This window comes from Macaca nemestrina, chromosome 11 (assembly GCF_043159975.1).
Source record: "Macaca nemestrina isolate mMacNem1 chromosome 11, mMacNem.hap1, whole genome shotgun sequence".
NCBI lineage: Eukaryota > Metazoa > Chordata > Mammalia > Primates > Cercopithecidae > Macaca > Macaca nemestrina.
This window is the reverse complement of record NC_092135.1, coordinates 5,997,302-6,010,836: the sequence shown is the minus strand read 5'-3', so window position 1 is coordinate 6,010,836 and position 13,535 is coordinate 5,997,302.

Here is a 13,535-nt window from a genome sequence, read left to right as displayed (position 1 = left end):
GTTTCACCATGGTCTCGATCTCCTGACCTTGTGATCCGCCCGCCTCGGCCTTCCAAAGTGCTGGGATTACAGGCGTGAGCCACCGCGCCCGGCCTCCAGCCTTTGTTTATACATACTTCTAATTGATTAGCCAGTAAACATTCAATAAACATACATTAGAAGAGTAGAAAAATAAGAAATAAAGAAGGGAAGGAAATAGTATACATTATTTCATTGTGTAATAAGTTTCAAAGCATATTTTATGCCAGGTTTTGTATAGATGCTAGAGTTAGAATAGCCTTCGTCCTTGTTTAGGTCAACCTATCAAATTTCATTTGCCTTAACTATCAAAACAATAAGTTGACACCATATAATCTCAGGGATTCCTATAAGACCTTCCTCTCACCAAATATTTTTAATTACATTTTTCTGGACTAATAATATTTTGCAATGCATGATACTAATACTAGTTAATTTAAAGAGTGATTCCCCCTGCCAAAATAAATTGCAATAACTCCATCTTAAATATCAAAGTCCAACAGGCAGCTAATTGTCTTTGAATCAAAAGACCCAAAGACATTCAGTGTCACTGCAGCAAACATCAAACGCAACCCCAGGAAAATATTTGATTATGAGTCATAAAGATCTGTTCTGAGCCATGAATTATATTTAGGGGGAACGGTAAACACACTTTGCTTTCAGGTTTATGTCTTCAGCACACTCATTTTCTCAGGTGTTAATATGAAGAGATGTAAATAGCCCAGGAACCACTTTTTGAAACACAAGCTATAAAATTAATGATCTCTGCCAAAGATTCCCTCATTTCTCATCACGATAAACAAATTGGATATAAAACAGCCTGGCTGGATGTGCCTTGCTAGTGGATAAGTGTATGTGGGGGGGTCATTTTGGGTAGTGGATAGTGCTATAACCTTTATTTAGCAAAGGGGAGAAGAGAAGAAAATAAAAAACAGTGCTTTAAATTATATTGATCTAAAAATGACAGGTGTTCATTAGAATACCTGAAAGACACAAACCAAGACAATCAAACTCATGGCTTCCTTGTAAGGTGACTGTGTGAAAGTTTAATTTGAAAATCATCCCATTGGCAAGGTAAGAGGGTGCCAAGTCTCAGAGATGTGAGGCTATGAACCTGTCAGTTTGGACATGATTGCTCACTGAAACAGGTGCCTCTGCCAGGGTAGACCCATTTATAATTTATTTTTCTCCTTTGTAAACTATCAACTGTACAGAATGACAGAATGTGGCATGACTACATAGACCCTGCTAGAGACAGAAGTCAAAGATCAAATTCCTTTATAAGAAAAGATGGCAAAAAATTGCAAACGTTAAAACATAAATTTAGTTTTTAAATTTTCTGCAAAACAATAAAGGTCAGTCTTAGTCAATACTTAAATTTTCTAAAATTTCTTGTATTAAGAGGAAATATATACGAAGATTGTATACACAGAGGTAGTTTCTCAATACATACAGACAGATAGATAAGATTTCCATTTTCTCATGAAATTTGATTCAGCCACATGTGTTTATTTTTATTTGGATGTCTACCATTTATTGTAGAAAAGCCACCTATAAAATCAAGTAAGCCCATCAGAAATATTTGATGAAATGAATCTGGATAATTTCATGTTCATCTGAATTCTCTGTGGTAATAAATATGGTGGTGGGAAATAATCTTTAAAAAGGAATGGATGAATAAACACACAAATAAATAAATAGCAGAAAATTCTTCCAGTAACAAACCACACCTGAATGAATATGAGTTACTTGTTGAGTGATCTAAAGGCTTATTCATACCTCCAAAGCATAACACTGGATGTTGTTACCCTTTGGAGGTATGAATAAGCCTTTAGATCCAACACTAGATAGTTTACATAAACTAATTTTTCACAATAATCCTATAAGGTAGGTACTATCATTATATTGATTTTGTAGATGATGGCACAACTGCAGAAGAGAAAAGTTAAATAATCTTCCCAAAGTCCCTGTGTTGCCAAGAAGTACAGCCAAGATTTGAACCAAAGCCATCTGGCTTCTTGTCCTGAGCTTCTCAAGAATGTAAACAGTGAACACTCAGTGAATGGTGATTATTATACACAGAAGAATGTAGAATGAATTGGAGCCCACTATGTGAATGATCCTCTCCCAAGTGGTCATCCTCCATGTCCCCCATCTTTCATATCTCAAATAACTACATGTGACCGCAAAGGAATGGATACAATGGAAAGAGATAAATGGATAAACAATATTCCTCTCTTTGACAGAGATATAATCTTGAAAAGGAGATTTTAAGTTGGGCTTTTTTGAAGAGACCAGCTTTTCACAAATGGAGAGGTGATTAAGAACATTCTAATTAATAAAACTCTGCAAATGAGACCAATATATAATAAGCATCTACCCACTTCTAAGTGAAGGCATTCATCCCACAACAGCCTAAACTATTGGCATGGCCATCCTCATTTAACACATGAAAATATTTCATTTCTGAGAGGGTAAGCAGCTCGATTGAGATTGCAGGTATCAACAAGAATAGAACAAGATTTTAATTCAAATCCATATAATTCCTAATTCTATGTTCTAACATTAGGAAAAATTCCATGATAGCGGGTGACTGTATTCAGTTTAGAGAATGGAACTGGTCTGGGTGGTACAAAGAATCTGTGTTCAGTGTAGTTTGAGCGATGGTCGGTGTGGGGTTCATTTGGACCATTGTTGCTGTGATATCAAATCTTATACAGATGAGCCTCTTCCAGTGGAAGATGGGAGGAGTGGCTCTGTGTGTGTTTGTGCGGGGAGGGTGATTAGGAGTGACAGGAAGGGGGAAGAGAATAGCTGGTTTATTCTCTGGTTTCTGTGGTGTGATCCTTCTCTCTCCTATTTTGTACTACCGAAAAGATAGGAACATCGAAGGTCTCCGATTGCTGTTGTTTCGGTTGTTTTGGTCACCACTGCACTCAGATACATTTCTCAGCCTTCTTCTCTGCTCTGTGACTCAGGGCAGCTGGCCCTTGCTGACTGCATACCCAGCAAGAGGTGAACTTCTGGCTGGGTTTGACCAATGGAAGTCACTGGAATAAGATGATGACAAAGAGAAAAAGAAAAGCTATGTCATTTCTCTCCCTTCCTGAAATGTTTCAGGTGGCATTTCTTCTTTGGTCTTGTCTCTTGTTTATAGGCCCTCGGAGGTTCCTACCAACCTACCATTTGATAACTCCAGCCCTTGGGCTCAATATCCCTGCCCCTTCTCATTGCGTCTTGAAGTGGTAAGGGCGTCTTGCCATGGTAAACCTCTGAGATCCTTCACTGTCCCCTACTCAGCATCTCAGGATCTCCTGTGCTCCTTTTGGTTCTCTATTTCCTTATTGACCTTTATTGATAAATTGGAACAGACATATATAATCTGCTCAGCACAGTGAATTTGTAATATGGATATTTGGCTCATGGCAGTCCCAGAAATTTCTCTGTCAGAACTCCCTGCAGGGTGTAGCTTCTCTACCTCCCTTCTGATGGCTATTATGGTGTCCCATGAGCTTCCCCACACTCAAAAGCCTACCTCACCGGACAGACAATATCTACTGAGGTTAACTTTCAAGGAACTCTTATTTTGGGGATTCTTTTCAAAATTATTCTTTGCCCAAAATTGTTAGATATGCTACTTGTTCATCAACCCTCCTCAGACCCTTTAGCTAGCCTCTCAAAAGTCAGTTTCTTCAGCAATGAGTATGATAAGACTTTACACTGTGAAAACTTCAGGGACAAAGATAAAGCCCTCTGAAGGGGTTCCCCTGAAGCTCCTCACATCTGTATGAAGGTGAAGAAAATCACTCCTCTTCTTTGTCAAGGATTGTGGGAGATGCAGGGGCCACAGAATATCATCAACTGTTTGTAAAAAACCTAGTACCTTCCAGCCTTCTCAGCTTCCTGATCAATCCCTTAGCCCCTCTGTATGGAATGTAACATTGCAGTGGATGATGGGTGAGAGAAAGAAGATGAAGGGTGAGAATGGAAGAGCCAGGTTTTGAACACCTTCTCTATCAGTTATCTAGTATATTGCTTTGGAATGTGGAAATATTTGGCAACTCTTGTTTTATTTCTTCGTCTTCCAGTTGCAGACAAACATGAAAAACTAGTAATCCCATTCTGTCACCCATTCTGTATATTGTGTAATTTTTTTTTTAGTAAGTCATATATGAACATGGTATAAAATGGATGCTATTCTAATAGATATACCGAGAAATTTTTGTATCTTTTCATCCTCCTTGGCCACCCAATGCCCCTGTCAAGTAACACCTCCTATTATTTTTGTGTGTGTCCTTTCAGGAATATTCTGTGTATCAAATATATAATGTATTTTTTAATCAATGGTAGCACATTATAAGCATTATTCTATTCCTTCTTTCATCTTTGTTGAGTATCATATACCTCGAGAATTCTTTTATATCCGTATACAGACTTCTCAGTCTTTGTTGCAGCAGCAACAAAGCAAAGTTGATACTGAATTATATACATTTACAATGCCAGTCCTCTATTGATGGAGTTCTAAGTTGTTTTCTTTTTTTTTTTTTAAATTTTTAAAAAATACTTTATTCTGAACTGAAGGATAATAGGGAGCATTGACTTTAGATGAGGTCATTTATTTTAGACATAGTTGTGCATTTTTTTTCTCTCTTTTTATTTATTATTATTATACTTTAAGTTCTAGGGTACATGTGCATAACGTGCAGGTTTGTTACATATGTATACTTGTGCCATGTTGGTGTGCTGCACCCATCAACTCGTCAGCACCCATCAACTCGTCATTTACATCAGGTATAACTCCCAATGCAATCCCTCACCCCTCCCCCCTTCCCATGATAGGCCCCGGTGTGTGATGTTCCCCTTCCCGAGTCCAAGTGATCTCATTGTTCAGTTCCCACCTATGAGTGAGAACATGCGGTGTTTGGCTTTCTGTTCTTGTGATAGTTTGCTAAGAATGATGGTTTCCAGCTGCATCCATGTCCCTACAAAGGACACAAACTCATCCTTTTTTATGGCTGCATAGTATTCCATGGTGTATATGTGCCACATTTTCTTAATCCAATCTGTCACTGATGGACATTTGGGTTGATTCCAAGTCTTTGTTATACACATACTCTATATGCAACTTGTGCATTTGTCATTTTGCATGGGTGCTAGTACATCTTCATGACATAGTCACAGAAATCCAGGTGCTGTGTACTTCAATGTGCATTTGAAATGTTGATATTAAATGTTAATGTGCACTTTAAATGTTGATGAATTTTGCCAAAATGCCATCACAGAGAATTGGAGTTTCACACTTTTTCTAAGAAAGTAAGATAATTACCGTTTCTCTATCCAACAACACAGTGTATTATAAACATATTTGAACTTTATCACTTGAAATAAACAGTTATCCCATTGTAATTTAAATGTGAACACTTCTTTATTTTGAGTGACACTGTGCCCCTTTTTAGCCAATTCAAGACATTGCATTTTATTGTTTGAGCTGTTTGCTCACATTCTTTGCCATTTTTCTGTGTCTCATTAAATTGTTGTATTAATTTATAAAGATTTATTTATTGAAGACATAATCTAGTGATCTGTACTATATATTGCAAAGATTTATCCCAACATTTAAACAAATGTTATTCAGGGGTCCAAGTGCTGGTTCGTTACATAGGTAAACTTGTGCCATGGGAGTCTGTTGTACAGATCATTTTATCACCCACGTATTAACTCTAGTACCTTTATTTTCTCTTAATCCTCTTCCTCCTCCTACCGTCCCCTCTCCAAAGGCTGCAGTGTGTGTTGTTCCCCACCTTGTGTCCATGTGTTCTCATCATTTAGCTCCCACCTATAAGTGAAAACATGCGGTATTCGGTTTTCTATTTTTGTCTTAGTTTGCTAAGGGTAATGGCCTCCAGTTCCATCCACATCCCTGCAAAGGACATGATCTCATTCTTTTTATGGCTGCATAGTGTTTCATGGAGTATATGTGCCACATATTCTTTATCCAGCATATCATTGATGGACATTTAAGTTGATTCCATGTCATTGCTATTGTGAATAATGCTGCAATAAACATATTTGTGCATGTGTCTTTTTAATAGAAAAATTTATATTTCTTTGGGTAGACAACCAGTAATGGGATAACTGGGTCAAATGGTATTTCTGTATTTAGGTCTTTGCAGAATTGCCATACTGTCTTCCACAATGGCTGAACTAATTTACACTCCCACCAGAAGTGTATAAGCATTTTCTTTTCTCCATAACCTCAACAGCACGTTATTTTTTGACTTTTTAATAGTGGGCATTATGGCTGGTATGAGGTGGTATCTCATTGGGATTTTTATTTGCATTTCTCTAATGATCAGTGATGTTAAGCTTTTTTCCATATGTTTGTTGGCTATGTATGTCTTCTTTTGACAAGTGTCTGTTCATGCCTTTGCCCACTTTTTTATGTGTGGTTTTCTTGTTTGTTTGTTTGTTTGTTTTTTGTAAATTTGAAGTTCCTTACAGATGCTGGATATTAGGCCTTTGTCAGATGCATAGTTTGCAAAAAAAAAAAAAAATCCTCTGTCGATAGTTTCTTCTGCTGTGCAGAAGTTCTTTAGCTTAACTGGGTCTCGTTTGTGAATTTTTGCTTTGGTTGCAATTGCTTTTGGCATCTTCATCATGAAATCTTCGCCTGTGCCTATGTCCTAAATGGTATTACGTAGGGTGTCTTTCAGGGTACCCCAATTTTTCATTTGTTATTTGACTTTGTCTTTTTTAAACATACAGAATTTTTTAAAAAATTAGAATATCAATTATCAATAATTTTGAGTTTTGTCATAATTTAAAAGAACATTCGAAAAAAATTACCTTATTATTACCTAAATCATTTTATCAATTTATTTTTACCTTTGAGTATTTGTTCCATCTAGAATTAATTTTGCTATTAATTTATTTTCTGGATGTCTACTGTAAATATCTGATGTGGTCTTTACACTGTTTATTTAATAAAATATCTTTAGACTGATAACATTTCATTATAATTTTGTATACTAAATTTCTATATTTATTTAGATATACTCCTGTGCTTTCCATTCTGTTCCTCTAATGTGTTTACTTCTACATTAGCACCCTAGTTTAAATGATTATAGCTATATAGTTTTCTGTATCAGCTAGGTCCAATTTATACTCAAAACGCTTCTATTTCAGAATACTTCTGGCAGTTTGTGAGCTTTTATTTATATTAATCAAAGATAGTTAATCTAGTTCTTTAAAATTTCTGTTGGTAGTTTTCTGAGGAATTATTTATATTTGTAGTTGAATTTGGGAAAAATTTGAAACTTTATGAAAACATTATACCTAAGGAGAGCATATGCTTTTTTCTTCTCTTTCCTTTTATTCCTCTGATCACAATTATAATGTTTTACTTGTACAGCTTTGGTATACATTTCATCAAATTTATTCTTATTTCTAAAAATTGTTTGTGTTATAAAACTGAAAGGAAAATGGTTAATTAAAAAATACATTGAACAATTTTTTATCCTCACCATCAGCTAAAGCAATAATTGCAGATGAATGCAGTTGAAGCTTTATATAAACTGTTTCTCAATCATGTTTTCCTCTTTCTTTATTACATATTATGATATTTAAATTCTTTCTAACAAATATATTTTATCACTTTGTTATTCAAAATATTCGTCAAAAAGAGCTATACTTATTCTTCTGGTACTTACTATTTTCTCTCAACATTATGTCTTATACATTTGTGTTAATATGTATGGGTTTAGTTTGTTACACTGTATCATATTTCATTTAAAATATTTTATTTTATTTTTGGGGGGTTTTTATTTTTTTTATTTTTTTATTTTTATTTTATTTTATTTTTTATTATTATTATACTTTAAGTTCTGGGGTACATGTGCATAACGTGCAGGTTTGTTACATATGTATACTTGTGCCATGTTGGCGTGCTGCACCCATCAACTCGTCAGCACCCATCAACTCGTCATTTACATCAGGTATAACTCCCAATGCAATCCCTCCCCCCTCCCCCCTCCCCCCTCCCCATGATAGGCCCCGGTGTGTGATGTTCCCCTTCCCGAGTCCAAGTGATCTCATTGTTCAGTTCCCACCTATGAGTGAGAACATGCGGTGTTTGGTTTTCTGTTTTTGTGATAGTTTGCTAAGAATGATGGTTTCCAGCTGCATCCATGTCCCTACAAAGGACACAAACTCATCCTTTTTTATGGCTGCATAGTATTCCATGGTGTATATGTGCCACATTTTCTTAATCCAGTCTGTCACTGATAGACATTTGGGTTGATTCCAAGTCTTTGCTATTGTGAATAGTGCTGCAATAAACATACGTGTGCATGTGTCTTTATAGCAGCATGATTTATAATCCTTTGGGTATATACCCAGTAATGGGATGGCTGGGTCATATGGTACATCTAGGGTGTGGGGAAAATTGGCTAGCCATAAGTAGAAAGCTGAAACTGGATCCTTTCCTTACTCCTTATACGAAAATTAATTCAAGATGGATTAGAGACTTAAATGTTAGACCTAATACCATAAAAACCCTAGAGGAAAACCTAGGTAGTACCATTCAGGAAATAGGCATGGGCAAAGACTTCATGTCTAAAACACCAAAAGCAACCGCAGCAAAAGCCAAAATTGACAAATGGGATCTCATTAAACTAAAGAGCTTCTGCACAGCAAAAGAAACTACCATCAGAGTGAACAGGCAACCTACAGAATGGGAGAAAAGTTTTGCAATCTACTCATCTGACAAAGGGCTAATATTCAGAACCTACAAAGAACTCAAACAAATTTACAAGAAAAAAACAAACAGCCCCATCAAAAAGTGGGCAAAGGATATGAACAGACATTTCTCAAAAGAAGACATTCATACAGCCAACAGACTCATGAAAAAATGCTCATCATCACTGGCCATTAGAGAAATGCAAATCAAAACCACAATGAGATACCATCTCACACCACTTAGAATGGCGATCATTAAAAAGTCAGGAAACAACAGGTGCTGGGGAGGATGTGGAGAAATAGGAACACTTTTACACTGTTGGTGGGATTGTAAACTAGTTCAACCATTATGGAAAACAGTATGGCGATTCCTCAAGGATCTAAAATATTTTATTGCTATATTATTATCCATTGTATAAACACATGTGTTTAATTTTTCACTCAGTTATTGGTAAGCCTACCAGTTACTGACTTTTTAAAAGTCAACAATGCTATGACAAAGATTCTTCTATGCATCTCCTAAGGTATGTGCATTATAGACAAAATTGTGCAGAATTGATATCATCGGAGAATAGGTGTATGATTTCAGGCTGTCACTTCTGCAAAATCAGAATTTTAATTATAAAAAACAAGATAATTCCTCTGCACAGTTTAAGAAGCATGGTAGTAGGTACACATGGAAAAGAAAAATTGCTGGGCTTTAAGGTTTGCATACTGTTAACTTTACAAAGTTTCCCATATTGTTCTTGAGAGTACTATCACAATCTCATTTACCAGCATATGAGTTTTCTTTTCTTCACTTTTCTTCCGGGAGTTGATATTGTCTGATATACACATTTGCATTCTGAATGATATAACACGGAATGTTAAATGAAGGTTTGAATTTTTGTATTTCTCTTTTTGCTGAGTTTGAACATTTAAAAAACATTTTTAATGGACATTCTGACAAAATTTTTTTAATGGACATTCTGACACATTTTTAAAAGTTTTGTAGAGGTATAATTTAAATATAAAATTTATCCATTGTAAGAGTAAAATTGAATATTTTTAATATGCTCATAGAATGTTACATTCATCACAACAATCCAGTTTTAGAAAGTGTTCATTATCTAATGAATTTTTTTCATGACCATTTGCAGTAAGCTCTGTCCCCATTCCCAGTTCTATGCAACTATTGTTCTGGTTTTTTGTTTTTGTTTTGTTTTGTCTTTATAAATTTGCCTTTTCTGCACATTTAACATAAAGGGCTCATAAAATAGGTTGCTTTTTGTGTTTAACTGGTTTCATTTATGATATTCATATAAGATAATATAGACTTATCTATATTATAGCATATATTAGTAGTTCGTTCCTTTTTATTAATGGAAGTATCCCATTGTATATATATTACTGTATATATACACAGACATACATATATATGTACTCTAGATACAAGTTATATATATAATTTTTAAATGTTTTCCTCAAGTTTGGGGGACTGTGACTTGTTTTTACAGTTTCTATTGGTGTCCTTTGAAACATAAATGGGTTTTTATTATTATGTAACTGGGTCAATTATTATTATTTTATCTTTTATGAATCATGCTTTTGTATTTTATCTGGGAACACTGTCAAACCCAATGTTATAACCTTTTATCTATGTTTTTCCTAGAAATATTTTAGTTTTTGCTCTTGCATTTGGGTCTAGAACATCATCAAGCAAACCAGTAAACAAATTAAGGGAACCCTAGAAGAAAAAGAGAAAGAGGTAGAAAGATTACTTAAAAAGTAATTACTGAAAACATCTGAAATCTGGAAAGAAAAATACAGATTCCTATTTATGAAGCCTAAAAGATCCCAAATAGAGTTAATCTGAAAAGGCCTATAATAAAACACAATAAATAAATTATTAAAAGTCAAAGACAAAAAAATGAAAATAACTTTTCACATATAAAAAACATTCATAAGACTATCAGTGGATTTCACAGTAGAAACTTTGCAGGCCAGGAGAGAGTAGAATGATATATTCAAAGTGCTTAAAGAAAACAAACAAAACAAAACTGCCAACCAAGAATACTACACCTGGCAAAACTGTCCTTTAAAAATGAAGGAGAGAGAAAGACTTTCCAGAAAAACAAAAACTGAGAAAGATAATTTATTGGCACTAGACTTGACTCAAAAGCAATGCTGAATGGACTTCATCTATGATCAATGTTGAATTAACTTTTACTTTGGTATCAGATTAATACTTGTCTCATAGTTTTAGAAAATGTCCTTTATCCTTTGTTAACTGAAAGTGTGAAGGATTGGCATTACAGTATCTTTAAATATTTGGGCTTTTATTTGGAGGAATATTTAAAATTATTAATTCATTCTGTTTTATCTTTACTCTTGTGTCAGTTTTGGTAATTTTCAACTTTATAAAATTTTAGACTAATTTGCTGGTGTTTTATTCATAATCTGGAGGGTTGGTAATTATGCCCCTGTTTTCAATTTTAATTTCTGAAGTAAGTAGCATCTTTTTAAAAATCTTATTCAGTCTGTATCAGACATTGCAGTTGTTTTTCTTTTTTTTTTTTCTGTAAAGAACTCAATGTCTTTGGGGGACTGACGTCAGCAATATGGCAGAATAGAAAATACCCTGGCATCATTCTCCTAACAAAAATACAACTAAAAACTATTGAAAGACCAGAATCGTACCAGAACTTAGGAGAGAAGCTCCTGGGACCAAAGAATCAAGAGAAACTGCGAGATAGAGAAACCGTCATTCAAGACTGCATTACTACTCCTCCAAGCTGGCATAATAACACTCACAGATAATTTTCCTAGACCCATGATTGCTGAGGGGAGAAGAGAGAATGGAAGGTAGATGTTCAATCTTCCCCCCAATCTGGGAATTTTCGTGGGAATTCCTCTCTGATTCTCTCACAGGAACCACCGGGAGTGGTAGGAGGTCTAAGCCACCCAAAGTGAACTTGGGACAAAGAGAGAGGTGCTAACCACAGCAATGGACACGTGGTTTGTGGCTGTTGCTCTGTAGCTCCAATTAGTGGAGATGCAACATTGAAAAGACTGGCCAGTGCCACAGTGCTGCAAAGGGCACAATCCATGGGAGGGCCTGAATGTGTACCTGGATTTTTCACAAAGCCCAGATGCTCCTGTGGAGCCTCCCCCTAACACTGAAACACCTGGAATGTAAGGATTAATTACCCATGCTCACTTAAGTGTTTCCCAAACTGAGAAAAAAATGGCAAGGCAGCAATATAGTTCTGGGAAAACTTTAAGTTCCAGTGGTCACTATAAGTCTTCCCCAGAACAGGAAGCAAGAGCAAGGCAGTAATTTAGTTCTGGAGCAGTGTTTATATTTTAAGTGCTCATTATAATTCTTCCCCCAGGTCAGGAAATAATGGAAGGGCAAGTTAGTTCTAGTGCAATGTTTTAGTTTTTGTGCCTCACTTTTATTGCTCCCTAGAATGGGACAAAACAGGCCATTGTTTAAGTTAGATTAAGTCCCATGGTAACCACAAAACAAAAAGCTATAATAGATACGCTAAAAATCAATAGCACAGAATCAAACAGACTACTACAGAAAAATTACATAATCACAAAGAGAAAGAGTAAGAGAGGATAAAAGAAAGAAAGGTACATATGAGGTCTCCAGTTCCCTACCCCCATTCCCCTTAGGATTGTATTGATTATTTGTTTGTGTGTGTGTGTGTGTGTGTGTGTGAGTCTATACAAATTTTAGGATTTAAAAAGTATGTAAGTAATGTCATTGGTATTTTGATAGGGATTGCATGGAATCTTTAGATCATTTTAGTAGTACAGACATTTTAACAATATTAATTTTTCTGACCCTTAAGCATATTTTTCCATTCTTTTGTCTTCTCTTCAATTGCTTTCATCAGTGTTTTCTAGTTTTCATTGTAGAGACCTTTGACTTCTTTAGTTGAATTTATTCCTAAGTCTTATTTTATTTCATTAGTTATTATAAATGATTGCTTTCTTGATTTCTTTTGCAGATTGACCACTGTTAGCATATAGACACACTACTCTTTTTTGTATGTTGATTTTGTATCCTGCAATTTTACTGAATTCATTTATCAGTTCTAACAGTTTTTGGTGTAGTCTTTAAGTTTTTCTAAATATAAGATCATGTTATCTGCCAACAAGGGTAATTTGAATTTTCCTTTCAAATTTGGAAGCCCTTATCTTATTTCTCTTCTCTAATTGCTCTGGCTAGGACTTCCTCATATTTCTTTTTGTAGTTGATATACAATTTCAGTCTGTTGTGGTCAGAAAGCACAATTTGTATGACTTCAATATTTTTAACTTTATTATTTTGTGTGTGGTCTATTGTGTGATTTGCACTAGAAAGCGTTCCAAGTATGATTGAAAATCATGTATATTCTGCATTAATTGGGATGAGCATTCTATATATGTTTTGTCATGTTGACTGTGTTTTTCAAGGCTATAGTCTTATTTTTCTGTCTCATTCTATTAATTATTAATAATAATGTACTGAAATCCTTAATTATTACTCCTGAATTGTCTCTTTCTTCTTTCAGTCATTTCCATTATCGTTTCATATATTTTGGGTCTGCTCTGTTATAGGGACATTTATGCTTACTATGTCTTCCTTATATATTGCTTTTTTTTTTTTTTTTTTTTTTTTTTTTTTTTTTAGGAACGTTCCTCTTTGCCCATAGTGATACTTCTTTTTTTTAAGTCTATTTTATCTCACATTAATCTAACTCCTTTATTTCTGTTATGATTTATGTTTCTATAGTATCTATTGTTTT